The sequence below is a fragment of the Euprymna scolopes genome, chromosome 6, assembly GCF_053919585.1.
Source record: "Euprymna scolopes isolate OS-2025 chromosome 6, ASM5391958v1, whole genome shotgun sequence".
Taxonomy (NCBI): Eukaryota; Metazoa; Mollusca; class Cephalopoda; order Sepiida; family Sepiolidae; genus Euprymna; species Euprymna scolopes.
The window spans coordinates 114058071-114073482 of record NC_136487.1 but is presented as its reverse complement, the minus strand read 5'-3'; positions in this window follow the sequence as shown (position 1 = coordinate 114073482).

Genomic DNA, 15412 nt, shown 5'->3' with positions numbered 1-15412 from the left:
GTAGAACAGGATTGCCTAAATTCATATTGTCAGTTAGAAAAAAGTTTACCATTTATGAGGTGGTGAACTAATGCTTTATTGATTAATGTCTCAAAGAGAGGACTGATGGGGCAAGAAGTGAACAGATCAGTTCTTCTGTAGTTAAACTAAAATTATGATAATACCATGAATACTACTATTACTACTAATAATAATAATAATAGTAAGAATGGTGATGATGATGACGATGATGACGATGATGATGATTCGGGCGAAAATAAATAAAATAAGTCTTTTTTAAAAAGCGACAACACTTAATTCCTTTCTTTCTTTACCCTTCTGTTCTTTTCTTTACGTTTTCAATGACTAATTAACAGAGAGACCAATTGAAGAAAATTTTATCCGCTATGTTCCGTGGAAGGTAATTCTTCTTAGCTTGATATATGCAATTTAGATAAAGAGAAAGAAACATTCAAGGGAGAAAAGAATATTAAAAAAAAAAAAAAAAAAAAACGACTTGAAGGAAATGATTTTTATTAAAGTGAAAGTCCTGGTAGGAAAAAGTCTGTAATTTGCCGGCTGCCAAGAGTTGTCCATCTGACTTACAAGCGAAATCCTTGTATCCTGACATTTTCAAAAGGGTACAGCGGGGAAAGAGAGAAAGAGAGAGGGGGAATTCACTTACTGAAGATAATTCAAAGTTTGTATAAATCCTTTTTAGAAAGTGTATTAGTTCCTTTTTTTTTTTACTCAGAGTCCTTTTTAAAAACAATCATCCCCTTAAAATAAAATATGCATCAAGTGCGCTTGAAAGCCAAATCACAATGTATTTTCCTAATATTACGTTGTTCTTTCAAGTGCACTTGATGTGTATTTTATTTTATTCAAATTAAATCAACATTTCTATATGGAACTCACACCCTTGAAATCATCCCCTTGTTTTAAGTGGTGTCCATTCTTCCATAAGACTGCGTTAACTTCCTTAATCAAAGTTCTTTGCAGGTGGTATTTTTGTGCATGTGACCACAACATTTCCAAATCATTCCGGTCAAGTAACGCCGACCACAAGATGAATAATCCTTTTGTAATCTTCCCCTCATAAAGAAAGCCAATATGAAGTCCAAAACAGGGTTTCAGGTAATTAGAAACTGCCACAACGAATCCTGTGTTTTTCATCTTTATTCTGTGATGATTAATATCTTCAAATTCACTGCATATTCCAACTATTTTAATTAGTAATTAGTTAAGACGGAGAAGCTGATTCTCTCACAAATTTCTCTGGTTTCGAAAATGTCTAGTCAAGACAGAGTAACTGTTCATGAAGCTTTTCGGTCTCCTTTCCTTGTCCGAGACCTCAACAAAATATGTCGGGTAACTTAGTGTTAACATCGGTTAATATGTCTAAGACGACATGTCAGCAACTCCTTCCTTCATGGAGCCAACTGATATTTTTCTTTCAAAAATGCTCTATGGGAAGAATTTTGGCATGCAGTGAGCAGAATGGAATCACACAATGTAGAAAAGGAGGAGGAGGAGGAAGAAGAAAAGAGAGAAAGAAAGGGACAGAATAAAATAGCTATGGCTAAAGATACATTACCAAAGTTTACTTCTTTCAAACTCCTCGGCTTAACGTTCACAGGGAATTCGAGTTGGAACAGATACATTGAGAGCATTGCCAGGGCCGCTGTGAGGAAGGTGGGCTCTCTCTACCGTGTTAGAAAGTTACTTACACCTGAAAGTACCCTGTACCTCTACAAGGCTACTATTCGCCCATGTATGGAGCATTATTGTCACATTTGAGCTGATGCATCTGCTAGTTGTCTCTCGCTTCTGGACAGGGTTCAAAAGAGAGTCACCAACCTGATAGGTCCTGAACTGTCATCTAGGCTTCAACCTCTGTCCCATCAATGAAATGTTGCACACCTCTGCCTGTTCTACAAATACTTTAATGGTGGATGCTCTGATGAACTACAAGCCCTTGTACCCTCTCGATGGAAATACTCCCAACAAACCCGACACGCAGCAAAGTCCCACCCCTACACAGTAGAAATTCTTAGATATAGGAAAGCCTTCTACTCTAATAGTTTCTTCCCCAGAACTTCTAGACTTTGGAACTCCCTTCCGGGTTTCTGCTTTCCCAACTGTACTGACATGCAGAAATTAAAGTATAATGTGAACAGACATCTTGCTGCTCAACTCCCTACATAGTATTTCTACAACTTATGTCCCCAATAATAGCTTCCTACATCAAAGTGGAACTGTGCCTTGGTTGGGGTGAAAATGGAATTTAAAAAAAAAATGAAAATAATCTTCCATACAATCAGAGCCACGTAACCCCTAAAAACAGGATCTAAGGGACATACCCGGAAAAAGGAGATAATGACAAGGGTACCCTGTCTTCATTCCAAATGATCAGAACCAAAATAAATAAATAAAAGACAACAACTGTGAATTAAACGTGCCTCCAGATATCAACCTGGAAATTTTTACATCTGGGTGCAGTACATACAGCAACTAGCCTTTTCAAACGGTCACCCATCTCATACTGACCAGGCTCATCGTTGCTTAACTTCGATGGTCTGGTAAAAACCAGTGTATCAACATGATTAGGTTGAGCAGAAAGTTCTTGTGGAATGTTTAATTTTGATTTCAAATAAGATTTTGTTATCATATATTCACTTCATATATCATTTTAAAAAGCGTTTTTCGATCTATCTAATCATTTAAATTACAATCGTTTTAAACAATTGTGCCTTCTTTTCAGAACGTTGAATACAAAAAAGAAAAAAAAAAAGAAGAAAATTTGCACAATTTTCTTATTTCAATTCAAGCTAGGCCAAAAAGCTGCTGAAACAGCTCGCGCTATCAATGAAGCATTTGGCTCAGGAATCACTATTGAACGTGCAGCACAATGGTGGTTTAAGAAATTTTGTGACGGCGACAAGAGTCTTGAAGATGATGAGCGTAGTAGTCGTCCATCGGATGCTGAGAACAATTAAAGACAGGGAGAGAGAGAGAGACAGAGAGAGAGACATAGAGAGAGTTTTTAGAAGGACACGAACGTCAGCCAAAAGAAAAACAAAACCTTTTTATAAATAACACCCAAAGGTATTTAAGTCATCTATACCACTTGATGCAGGTTGGTGGAAGTTAAGATAGAGAGTGAATATAGTAAGAAAGTGTTAAGTTTTGAGACATTATGTTGAACAAAGATGGCGGCGTAGTTCAGATCAGAAATTGGCAGTAAACAAGATAGCGGCCAAGAATCAAATGCGGTTGGCAGTAACAAAGATGGCGGCGTAGTTCAGATCAGTAATTGGCAGTAACCAAGATGGCGGCCAAGAATCAAATGCGGTTGGCAGTAACAAAGGTGGCGGCGTAGTTCAGATCAGTAATTGGCAGTAATCAAGATGGCGGCCAAGAATCAAATGCAGCCCATGGCGTAGTTAACAGCGAACTGATTAAATCCAAAATTCGACAATTTTTATAATAATTTTGAAAGGTTTTCATTGGTTGTTTAGCACAGCCGGTGGTTATAAAAATGATTGGCGAATCCATTCGTCACATACTCCCATTAGGAGTCAAAAACATTTTACAGAAAGTTTGTGGGCTGTGCGCCGTTTTTCTGGGAGCAATGCTATCTTCAGGTGAAAGTATGAAACCAATTGATGCAAGGAGTTAATACCTATCTATCCGTATCAGAGGCAGAAGAGAGAAAAGGGTACATCCTTCTTTGTTGGTTCCAAGAAACCTTTTTAACTGCTGCCTGCAATCGGCTGATGTAGACAGTTGAAATTAATGTGCTCTGGAAGATGATTGATCTTCGTATGACCAAATCACCTTACAGGGATTGCTCCCCACATGAAGAAATATTTATAATTGCTATAGATATCACATTTGTTTTTGTAAAAATTTTTTATATTGTTATTGATAATTGTAGGCCATCTCGAGTAGTCTTAAACTGGATTTTTACATTTTTAATTGACAGATTTTAGCATTTTTTCTTTTATGGAAATCGTTCCAGACAAAGTATGAAACCAATTGATGTAAGGAATTAATACCTATCTATCCATATCAATCTTCTATAAATTTGTCTTTTTTTGTGTGTGTATGGATATTTATATTAAAAACTATTTCTACTATTTATTTAAAAAGAAAATACAACTTTGTTATATATGAGTTGTAGAATCGCATTCATCTGCAAAAGATCTAGCTCATTTGCATATTCTTTTAAACATTCATTTCAATTAATTTCCTATTAGTTTTTTTTTAAAGTTTTTTATGGGATGATCATCTTTAGTTAACGATTACATCTAATAGTTAATGTAAATCACCCAGTGGTCGACCTTGTTTCCTGACTAGGGTAATGAACACCATTTTCCCGGCTCCCACCACATCCCATCCCCCTAAACTGGACACTGTAGGGGTACGTCATTACCATATATGCCGGGCTGACTTTTGTCTGATGGATTGAGGGTACCGGATTGACAGTTTCTAGCTGCTGTTTGCGACTGATAGTACAGGATCCCTAACTCTTTGGTAGTGCTTACAGCGACTGCTTTATTAACAATTGTATAATATCGGGATGATTGTAGTTCCATGTCGCGCATGAAAAGGACCCTGCACTCATCTCCGGTTGGCTTTCCTGAGGCCACAATCTTGTAGGTGAGGAGACAACTGATGGTCTACTTTTATTGCATGTCTGATATTCTGTACAATCACTTGTCCAGCACCCCTCACTCACCCTAACCGAAACTTTTAAATTAAATAAAATGAAATGACAGTTATAGCAAAAATTACTTTTAAACCAGGACCAAACTCAAAGAAAACTAACTTGCCTCCTCCCTGGAGGCTTGCATTTATGAATATCTGTGGGCTTAGAACTAACTTAGACGATGTTGAATCATTTCTCCTAGTAAACACCTCGGATACCTCAGCATTAAGTGAAATTAACCTACACTCCTCCATTCCTTCTAACCACTTTAACATGCCTAGTTATCTCCCACTCTGCCATAAGGACTCAGAAAGACATATGCACGAGCTTGGAGTCTATATTCATAACACCCTCCCCCTAACTAGAGAAACAAAACTAGAATCAGACGACCAGGCCTTTATGTGCTTCAGACTAAATATGCAACATAATATTAGCTACTTGTATTTTCTCTACCGCTCTCTCTCGACCCAGGACTGTACCCTAATAAACAAAGCATAGATATTACCGCACTAGTACATGTATTTGGTGATTTCAATGTCCACCACAATAACCGGCTTGGATTCAACACATAGCTTCTCTATATCTTATTCCCTGTCACAGACGATTATATTTCTGACACGTTTCCCAGACCAGCAAGATCAACATGCCTGACTTCTAGATCTGTTTCTGACCACAGTGCCTGATGATTGTATAAAGAATGCCTACAGCCCACTTGGGAATGCTGATCACGCTGTGATAATGGTAGAAATCGCCCTAAATTCTCGACCCAAAACTGAAGACTCACTACTCAAAACAACAAGATATTACAAAAAGGCTGACTGGGAAGCCATCAGGGGTCTCATCAAAGATGCCCCAGAGGGAAATATGTTTTCTCTTCCAGCTGAACAGTGCGCAAATGAGACCCCGAAATGGTTCCAAACTGCAATTGAAGCACATGTTCCCGCACGGAAATTCTATAGCAAGCCTTACTCTCTCCAATGGTTTACTTTTACTTGTGCAGCTGCTATTGCTCAAAGGCAGTATGCGTACTGCAGATTCAACGGACATAAGTCCAGTTCAAACAGACAGAAGTATATAGAAGCTAGAAGTAATTGTAAGAGAGAAATAGCAACAGTTAAGACAGAATACACTGAAGCCACCAGAAAATGCATTGAAGCACAGAAATTAGGAACCAATGATTTTCGGAAAATCTACAACAGTGTAGTAAATAATGGGCAGTCAAGGATTCGCCCACTATCAAACGATCATGAGGTTGTTTGCACGGCAACTGAAAAGGCTAACCTGCTCGCCAGTCGGTTTGCCTCAAACTCCAAATTGGACCCAGCACACCACTCCCTCCCTGACTTTCCTTTGTGGACAGACGCCACGCCACACTAGATGATTTGAAAATCACCCCCTCTCAGGTACATGGTATCATAAAAAACCTAGACACTTCAAAAGCATGTGGACCCGATCTCACCCCAGTTGTACTATTTAAAAAATGCTCTGTTGAGGTTGCCCCAGTTCTCTCCAAACTTTACAACAAATGCCGAAACGAATCTTGCTTTCCTGACTGCTGGAAAACGGCTACTGTGGTACCAGTTTTCAAAAATTCTGGCGAAAGAACTGACCCATTAAATTATCGCTCTATCAGCCTTCTCCTGCTTTTCGCCAAAATATTTGAGTCCATAATTAATCAAGCTCTAGTCCATCACCTTACAGCTGCTAAACTCCTGACCGACAATCAATATGGATTTAGGTAAGCCTGTTCCACAGCAGATATCCTAACTGTAATCTCTGAACGTAACTACCGTTCACTGGACAAAGCAGGGGAGGGTAGAGCAGTAGCCCCCGATATATCTAAGGCTTTTGACAAGGTATGACATGATGGTCTTCTAAGGAAAATTAGATCATATGGTATCACTGCAAGAATACATAATGTAATTAAATCCTTCAGTAAGAGAAAAATCCAGATTGTCCTCGACGGTCGTACATCTAAGCAATATGATATGAATGCGGGTGTACTTTAGGGGTCTATCTTTGGATCTTTATTATTCCTGATATTCATAAATGACCTTTCTGATAAAATTGTTTCTGAGATGGGTATATTTGCTGACAACACCACTGTCTAGAACAGGCACGAGGAAAAAACAAATGAACACATATCTAAGGAAATGGCAGAAACAGTAGAGGATGACCTCCAATCTGTAGTGGAATGGAGACAAAATTGGATGGTCACATTCAATGCTGCCAAGACTAAGCTTCAATAATTACAAGAAACCTTCTCTACCACCGATAGCAATGGGCAAGAACACATTACCTGAAAGTACTTGCTTTAAACTCCTCAGCCTAACGTTTACAGGGAACATGAACTGGAATAGATACATTGAGAGCATTGCCAAGGCTGTTTCGAAAGAAGGTTGGCTCTCTCTATCCTGCTAGAAAACTACTTATGCTTGAAAGCATCCTGTACATCTGTAAGGCCACCATCCGCCCATGTATGGAGTACTGCTGTCACATTTGGGCTGATACATCTGCTACTTGTCTCTCACTCCTGAACAGGGTTCAAAAGAGAGTTGGCAACCTGATAAGTCCTGAACTGTCATCTAGGCTTCAGCCTCTGTCCCATTGATGAAATGTTGCATCCCTCTGCCTGTTCTACAAGTACTTTAATGGTGAATGCTCCAACGAATTACAAGCACTTGTATCTTCGACGTAAATACTCCCGACAAACCCGACAAGCAGCTAAATCCCACCCCTTCACAGTAGAGATCCCTAGGTGTAAGAAAGCCTTCTTCTCCAGAACTGCTAGACTTTGGAACTCCCTTCCAGGATTCTGCTTTTCCAACTGTACTGACATGCAGAAGTTCAAGTGTAATGTGAACAGATATGTTGTTACTCATCTCCCTTCATAATACCCCGATAGTAGCCCCCTACTTCAAGGTTGCACTGTGCTTTGTTTTGGGCTGAAAATTGAAAAAAAAAAAAAAATTATATTCATGCAGATATTATACATGATTTATACTTGCATAATATTTGCATAAAATGTTTATAGTAAACACAAACCTCTTTATATATATATGCATATGTTTATAGTAAACACAAACCTCTTTATATATATGTATGCATATACATATTTGCTTTAAAAATTTTGCCTACCAAACTCCTGTCAGTTTTTGGTCTATGATTCCAATATTTTTCTGCGATTCCGATACAATTACAGATTCTGTTTTAAATTCTTGATTGACAAGTAAAAAAAAAAAAAAATACACAAGAGAAAATATAGAAAACACATTCTGTGGATATCAATCGGGCTCTGAGTGCGTGTGTGACATTAAAGGATAATATCCACATCTACATCTACTGTCAAGGCTGAGGTCGTCAGTTGAAGTCAGTTCATTTCGATCTGCTCCAAGTCACAACCTGCCTTCACCTGACTCAAACTAGAAACTCAAATTGTCACAAACTGAAGGTTGTCCGTACACTGTCCCTAATTGTCATAAACTGTTGCAAAATTCACTGTCACTCCTAAAACTGCTTGTAAAAACAACTCTAAACATATCAACCCAATCTTTTACCTGAGTTACTTTGGATACCTTTGTGTGCCTTGGTGAACAACTTCCTTCCCACTGTCTTTCTACTAACCTCACTTCCTATAACCTTTGTTCTGCTGTTCAACTTATTTTTTCCTTTTGTTTCTGTCCCCCCCCCTTTTTTTTATTATTTCCTAACACTTTAAGAGAGAGAGGACGCTGATAGTATCACACATTATCAATTATGCAAAACACAAATACTTTTATCATTTGATGATTACTGTCCTCAACTGTCGTAAATTGAAGATTGTCTATAAACCATCGCAAAATTCAGTCACTCCTGAAACATGTTCACAAGTATAAAAAAAATGAACAACGTGATACACAAACTCCGAAACATTCCATAGATATCAGTTGGGCTTTGAGTGTGTGTGGGACACCATCATGAGAAACAACCGTCTGAACATTAACATTCACATCTACAGTCTGTAAAAGCCTCATCGTTGTCAGTTGACGTCTGCTTATTTTGATCTGCTCCAAGCCACAACCTGCCTTCAACTGTTCCAAATTTGAAAACTGTCCTCAACTTTTGCAAACTCAAGACTGTTCATGCTGTGCTCCTGGTTAGGGGTCACAATATTAAGGTGAAAGAGTCCTGGTGTTCACTACAAGCAGTTAAACTGCAAGTATGCTCTTTGCTCAGCGGCAGAAATGTCTGGCTTACATAGGGCCAGATGAATCCATATTATCATGAATATCGGGTGGTTACTACCCTAGAACAGTTCATAAATTAACTCTAAATATATTGACCTCTAGGTCGAATCTTTTGTCACAGTTACTGCCACACCCTGATTAACAATCCTATTTCAGATGCTTTTGTGTGCATTTGTATACCACTTCCACTCCATTGTCTTTCTACTAACCTCACTTCCTATAACCTTTGTTCTGTTGATTAACTTATTTTCTCTCTTTGTTATAGTTCCTCCTATTTTTTTTTTTTTCACTTCTTAACATTGGGGGGGAGGGGTTGATAGTATTACGCTTCCTGTCTTCAATTATCCCAAACTAGAAATTGTCATCAACCGTCACAAACTCAAAACTGTCTGTAAACTGTCCATTGTAAATTGTCGCAAAATTTACCGCTACTTCTAAACCTATCCCTAAACATAACCTGTATGTCTGATCTTTTGTTCCAGTCACCTGCCACACCTTGATTAACAATCCTATTTCTATTTGTGTATCTTAGTGAACAACTTCCTCTCCATCGCCACTCAAGATGAGAACAGTAGTTTGAAGAATCCAAATAATGCGAATAATGAATCTTCATTTAAAAATTCAGAAGTGGAATTTTCTCTTAGTTATTTTCTTAGATGTTGTCTATACTTTCCAAGTTTCCATCCGTCTAAAACACTTTTGATCTTCAGGATTGTCTTTAGTTTTTTTTTTTATATTTTGTTGTGGTTATTTAATGTGTTTTATTATTTTGATCTGTAATTTTGATGAGAGAAACAAAAAAAACGCATAATTAAATCTGTTACTTATATCTATATATACTAGCAGTAATTATCACTTCCTACACAGATAGTTTTTGAAATTCTTTTTCATGAACCCAGTTGGTCCTGTAATTACTGGAACGATGAAGATCTTCCTAAAATTCCAGTTTCTTTTCATGTTGTACATGAAACTTTGGTATTTTATTATCAAATCTGTTTGGCCCACAATCATTAGAGACACTAACTTTTATTAAGGTTGTGTGTGTGCGTGTGCGCGGAATCAAGTACGGAAAGTATGTTTGCGTTGATTTTATCTTCATTTCTTGATGAGTCCTTAAATTATTATTCTGCAAATGAACCTTGTGTATTACTGGAACAAACTGAATAAATAGAAACACTTTGCATGTAACGAAGTGATTTTTTTTCTGTTGATTATATATGATTACAATAGAAAAGTGTGAGCATGAAAAGTGATATGGTTAAGCTTAAACATGGAAAAGTAAAGGACTAATCATTAAATCTGGAAAAGAAAAGGACAAGATATTCTAGTAAAAAATATAATAAATTTTTAACTAAAATACTGCAACGTAGAGAACTGATTTTTTTTTTACATAAGCATAACCACTTATCAAGGTCAGAGACCACTCGAGGATAAGAGTTAAGAGTGTACAGTAGTCAATTGGACAATATAGTAATTGTTAGTAATGGAAATTCGGTAAACTTGTTAACTTAAGTGGAACGGCTCATCAAGAACTTGTTTACGTTGGACTTGAAGACAACCATATTGTAGTCAGCTAGAAAGCAAGAAAACGGAAGACAATTCCACAGGCGTGCAGTTCTAAGAAAGAAGCTTTGTTCATGGAATCTATGTTTAGGTTTAGGCAGCAGATAAAGAGTGGGAGGAGGGGAATTATTGATCGTGTTTTCAGCTAGATGAGTGTTTCTTGTGAAAGTTTGCCGAAGGGGGGACCATAGATTGAAGCTCAGTTGAGCACTTGCCATGAAAATAATAAAGTAGAGACAAACTCGTAACATCTCTTCTGTGAGATAGAGGCTGCAGGGAAGAGAAAAGGACATCTCCTATGGGGCTACGAAGTATATTTGGAACTCTATCAAGGCAGGACAAGTTCTTTCTAGCAGCTCCTGCCCAGATGTGGCAACAGTACTCCATCCTTGGATGTACTTGGCTCATATAGATAGAGAATTGCATCAGCAGTGAGATATCTGGATCGATAGAAGGATCCCAACATTTTTTCAGCAGCCTTGGCAACAAATTTGATGCACGTGTTCCATTTAAGATTAGGAGTAAAGGTCAAGCCCAGAAGCTTGTCAAAACATGAGGCCTCCCCCCCAAGATGAGAGTCATTCATTTCAATTGATGCCAGATGGGGATCAGAATGTTGATAAAGTAAAGATAGAAGCTTGGGTTTAGATGCATTAAAAGTAACCACCCACTTCTTTCCCCATTGTACCATGTGCTCAAGATCAGAGGAGAGAGAACTGGAGAGAAAAAAAAAATTCTTATTGCTGCAATATTTTTAGTTATAAACTTATATTTTTTACTAGAATATCTTGTCCTTTTCTTTTCCAGTTTTAACAACTAGTCCTTTACTTTTCCATTTTTTAAGCTTAACCATATTACTTTTCATGCTTGCATTTTTTTCTATTGTAATCCATGATTTTTCCAGGCTTCCAATAAATTCACTTGTTCTTTGTTTAATTTCAGTCTTATTTTTTTCTCCCGTAAACACACATGAAATAACAATGTACGACACTCGTCTGCTTTCAATATCCCCACAATTATTTCCCTTTCATGCTTTCATTCTCTGTTTCACTTGTTACTTCTCTTTCCGCGACAGCGATGAATTAGTAGCAACAGTAGTCGCTGAAGTGACGTGGTTGATATGGAAGCCAGTCATAAAAAGCGTCGCTCAGCTCCTTACATATTTTTACGATTTTGAACACCAGAAAATTCATCATAACATTTGTTTTACTAAATGAAAATTGAAAAAAATTTTTTCACAATATAGTTGAGAAGGTTAACAATAAACTGTAATAATTGTTTGAAATTTGGTCAAAAAATGAGTGAGTGGTGAAGCTTTAAAGCAGTTCTAAATGACTAAAACTGCCGCTTAACCATATATTCAAATGCTACCATATTCATGGAACTAATAATCGAACATAACGAAATACGCAAGAAAGTAAAAATGTTTAGGTGCTCATCAATGTTTTGTCTTTATTTTTGAAGACTTTCTCAAGAAGTGATAAAAATAAAAGTTAAAATTTGAAATACACAGCGTGTCTATGACATAAAATTAATGCCTTTTTTTTTTTTTTTTTTTTTTTTACAACCATTCAGAAAAACGATAAAATACTTATTCCGAAAAGGATGTTTACATAGATCAGGTGGAAAATTATTGAACTACCCCCACAGTTAAAATTAAGTGTGGAATTTAATTTCCTTTGACCTAATTAAATTTGCCATACCCCCGCCACTTGTGCGTTTATAAACGTCAAATGTAAATTTTTTTCAGTTACTTTCCCTTTGTGGGCGAGCGGTAAGTTATCAAGCTCGCCTCAACATTCTGGGTTTGATCCTACCTACCTACCAAAACTTTTTTTTTTTTCAGATTTTTTAAACAAGTTTTTTTTTTATCTTACTTTTCCTTCTTTCTACATAATGTTCGCTGTTTTCTTTGGGTTTTTTTCTGATTTTTTTAAAAGAAGTTTAACATAGAGTTTGGATCTAACCACCCCCTCTCCCCCACACACAGCTCCAAACATCTGGGCAACGCCGGGTGGCCATGCTAATCTATAATAGAAATCTCACCTGTCTGTTTAAATGTATATATGTATGTACGCTTGCATGTCTGCCTAAAACTCTTGACAGAGGCGATGGATTTTCACAAAACCAGTATCGTTTTGGAGCTTGACCCTTCAGACGACAAATATCGAAAAATTGGCTAAAAATATTAATTCCTTCTTTTCTACAGGGGAGGGTTACTTTTCTCACCGATATTTTCGAAAGTCATCCCCTCTTTTCGATTGACTAGCCTTAATTTAAACATTCATCATTTCAAGTTTGGCTATGGGCGCAACAGCAAAGACGTCACTTTTTTTTTTCACGTTCTTTTCCTCCTTTACGGTACGAGTTCGAGCCTGCCTGCCTACTACCACTCTTTTTTTTTTGCTTAACACACATCTCCAAACACCCGGGCAACCAGGCTAGTTCCATATAAAAGACACACTACATATTTAAAATTTTAACTTCTGTTTTTCGTTTCTTGAGAAGGTCTTTGAACAATAAAAACGAGATGTTTATGATATGTATTGTATTCTGTGTAATGAGGCAGCATTCTTTCATTTAAGCAAACATTGTTGAACACAACACTTCCGTTTAATTCTATCTTTTTATCAATTGTTTTATTATCGTTTTAGTTTAAAAAAAAAATCAAATAAAATTAATACATGGTTCATGTGTATCACAAGCACTTTTTAATTCTGCTTTGAATCATCTTCAGTTAAAAAAAAAAAAACAAATGCATAAAAACTAGAGAAAAAAAATCTCAAAACCAAAACATTTGAGAACACTGTGTAAGAGCATTACCAATTTAAAATTTTTTAATTACTTGAAACTATCTATATTAAAATTTTTTAATTACTTGAAACTATCTATATTAAAATTTTTTTAATTACTTGAAACTATCTATATTAAATTTTTTTAATTACTTGAAACTATCTATATTAAAATATTTTAATTACTTGAAACTATCTATATTAAAACTCAGCGTTCCAGTACTGTAAACAATAGTTACAATTAAAACCCCATATCAACATAAAATCCGCCTTCACTGAAAATTTAAATTTTTCATTTTGTGAATCATTGATCATTTATATGGACTTTAATGACATTTAAAACGTCAATCCATCTTAATGAAACCTACAATAAATTACATTAAGTATGACACGAGTAAGAATATTTTAAAATGTTTAATGAGAATACAATTTATCCTATGACACTAATTCTGATATCTTTTAATCTAAATTGTAAACATTCTTTCAAAATTGTTCTGAAATTTAACAATTTCACATTCTGCTGATTTTTTAAATGGAAATTCTTCTCTTTTGTTCAGTAATTTTTTTTTTATTAGTCCCCAGACAAAAGGAAGGTGAACCTGTAAATTCACCCGTGTCTGTTCTTCTGTCTGCACTTTTCTCAATAACTACGCCTTGGAATTTAAAATGTTTTTACTCAAACATTAAACATGATATGAATAACAAAGTAACTGATTTTCTGGGAAAACTCTGGTTGCCCCCCTAGGGGTGCCTTTCGGGTTAAAATAACTAAAATCGATACTTTTGTACTTGTTAAAAAAAATTGATGCCTTGGATTTTCATAAAACTTTCTGAAAAATTGTAACTAACTGATTTCTAGATAATTTTGTTTGTCTATACATCGCGATAACCCTTGGGTGTGCCCCAGAAGCTCTTTTAGGGCTAATAAAAACACTCTATTTTTGGAACTATTTTACCATATTTGTCTAAAACATTCTGTGTATGTCTATTTAGCAGTTTTGCATGGTGCTGAACTCAAATTTAAATATGTTAAGGCCTTGGGGACTTGGGGAAGGGGGATGCAAATGATGGACTTGGTCATTTCTTTTTTTGCATGGTGCAGAACACTCAAATTTATATAGGTTAAGGCCTAAAACTGCATCGTTTGTTGATTTTCACCGGGATTTGACGTCTCCTGAGGACTTTTGGAGCTAAATGGGGGGGGGGAGATAAATGCTGAACTTAGTCATTTTTTTTATACCTCGTTCACTGTGCATTCACAGGGGACCATGCATGTTTCACTTGTTTTTTTTTTTCACCTGAAGATGATTTAACAATGAATCGAAAATGTTAGTGACACTTATGAAACAGTCAAAAATTTATTTGATTTTGACACAAAAAAAAAAGAAAGAAAAATTGAAAATAAAAAAGAATTTTGTTATGCTTAACAATGTTTGTTTAAATGAAAGAATCCTAAATTAAAAAAATATAAGGTTAAGAATGTATTCATAGGATAAAAATCCAGATAATTTTCATCAGGTTTATGTAATAGTCCTCAATAGTTTATAGAGCTATTTGTATTAATATTTACTCACAGGTGTTCATATTGAAAACAGCCTAAATGAAAAGACAGACATTTTAGTTATTAACTACGGATTGAAACATTGTAGGAACAGTGTAGCAAAGCTTGTATATGTCTGTATGAATAAATATTAATAAATATATAAATTATTTAAAAACTATATGATAGATATTTCAGAAATGTACCGTAGTTTCATTGAGGTGGATTGGACTGATCTTTTAGAGGCTGTTTAAAGTCCATTCAAATCAGCAACTCACGAAATGAAAACAAATTCCAAATGAATTTCCAGGTAGATTTTACCGGTGAAACTGCTTAATGTTCCTTATTGAGGAAGTACCGTTTCAGTACTGTAAAAAAACACTTACGATCAAAATCCATATTAACATAGAATCCATCATCACTGAAAACTTTGATTTGTTATTATTTCACGAGTTGCTAATCATTTGTTTGGATTCTTAATGGCCCTGGAAAAGGTCAATCTCCATCAATATCTGAGATATGTAATATATAGTTTTGAAATAATTTGTATTTTAGTTCTCACATTTGTGATTGAGCACTTTATAGATTTCTTTTCACA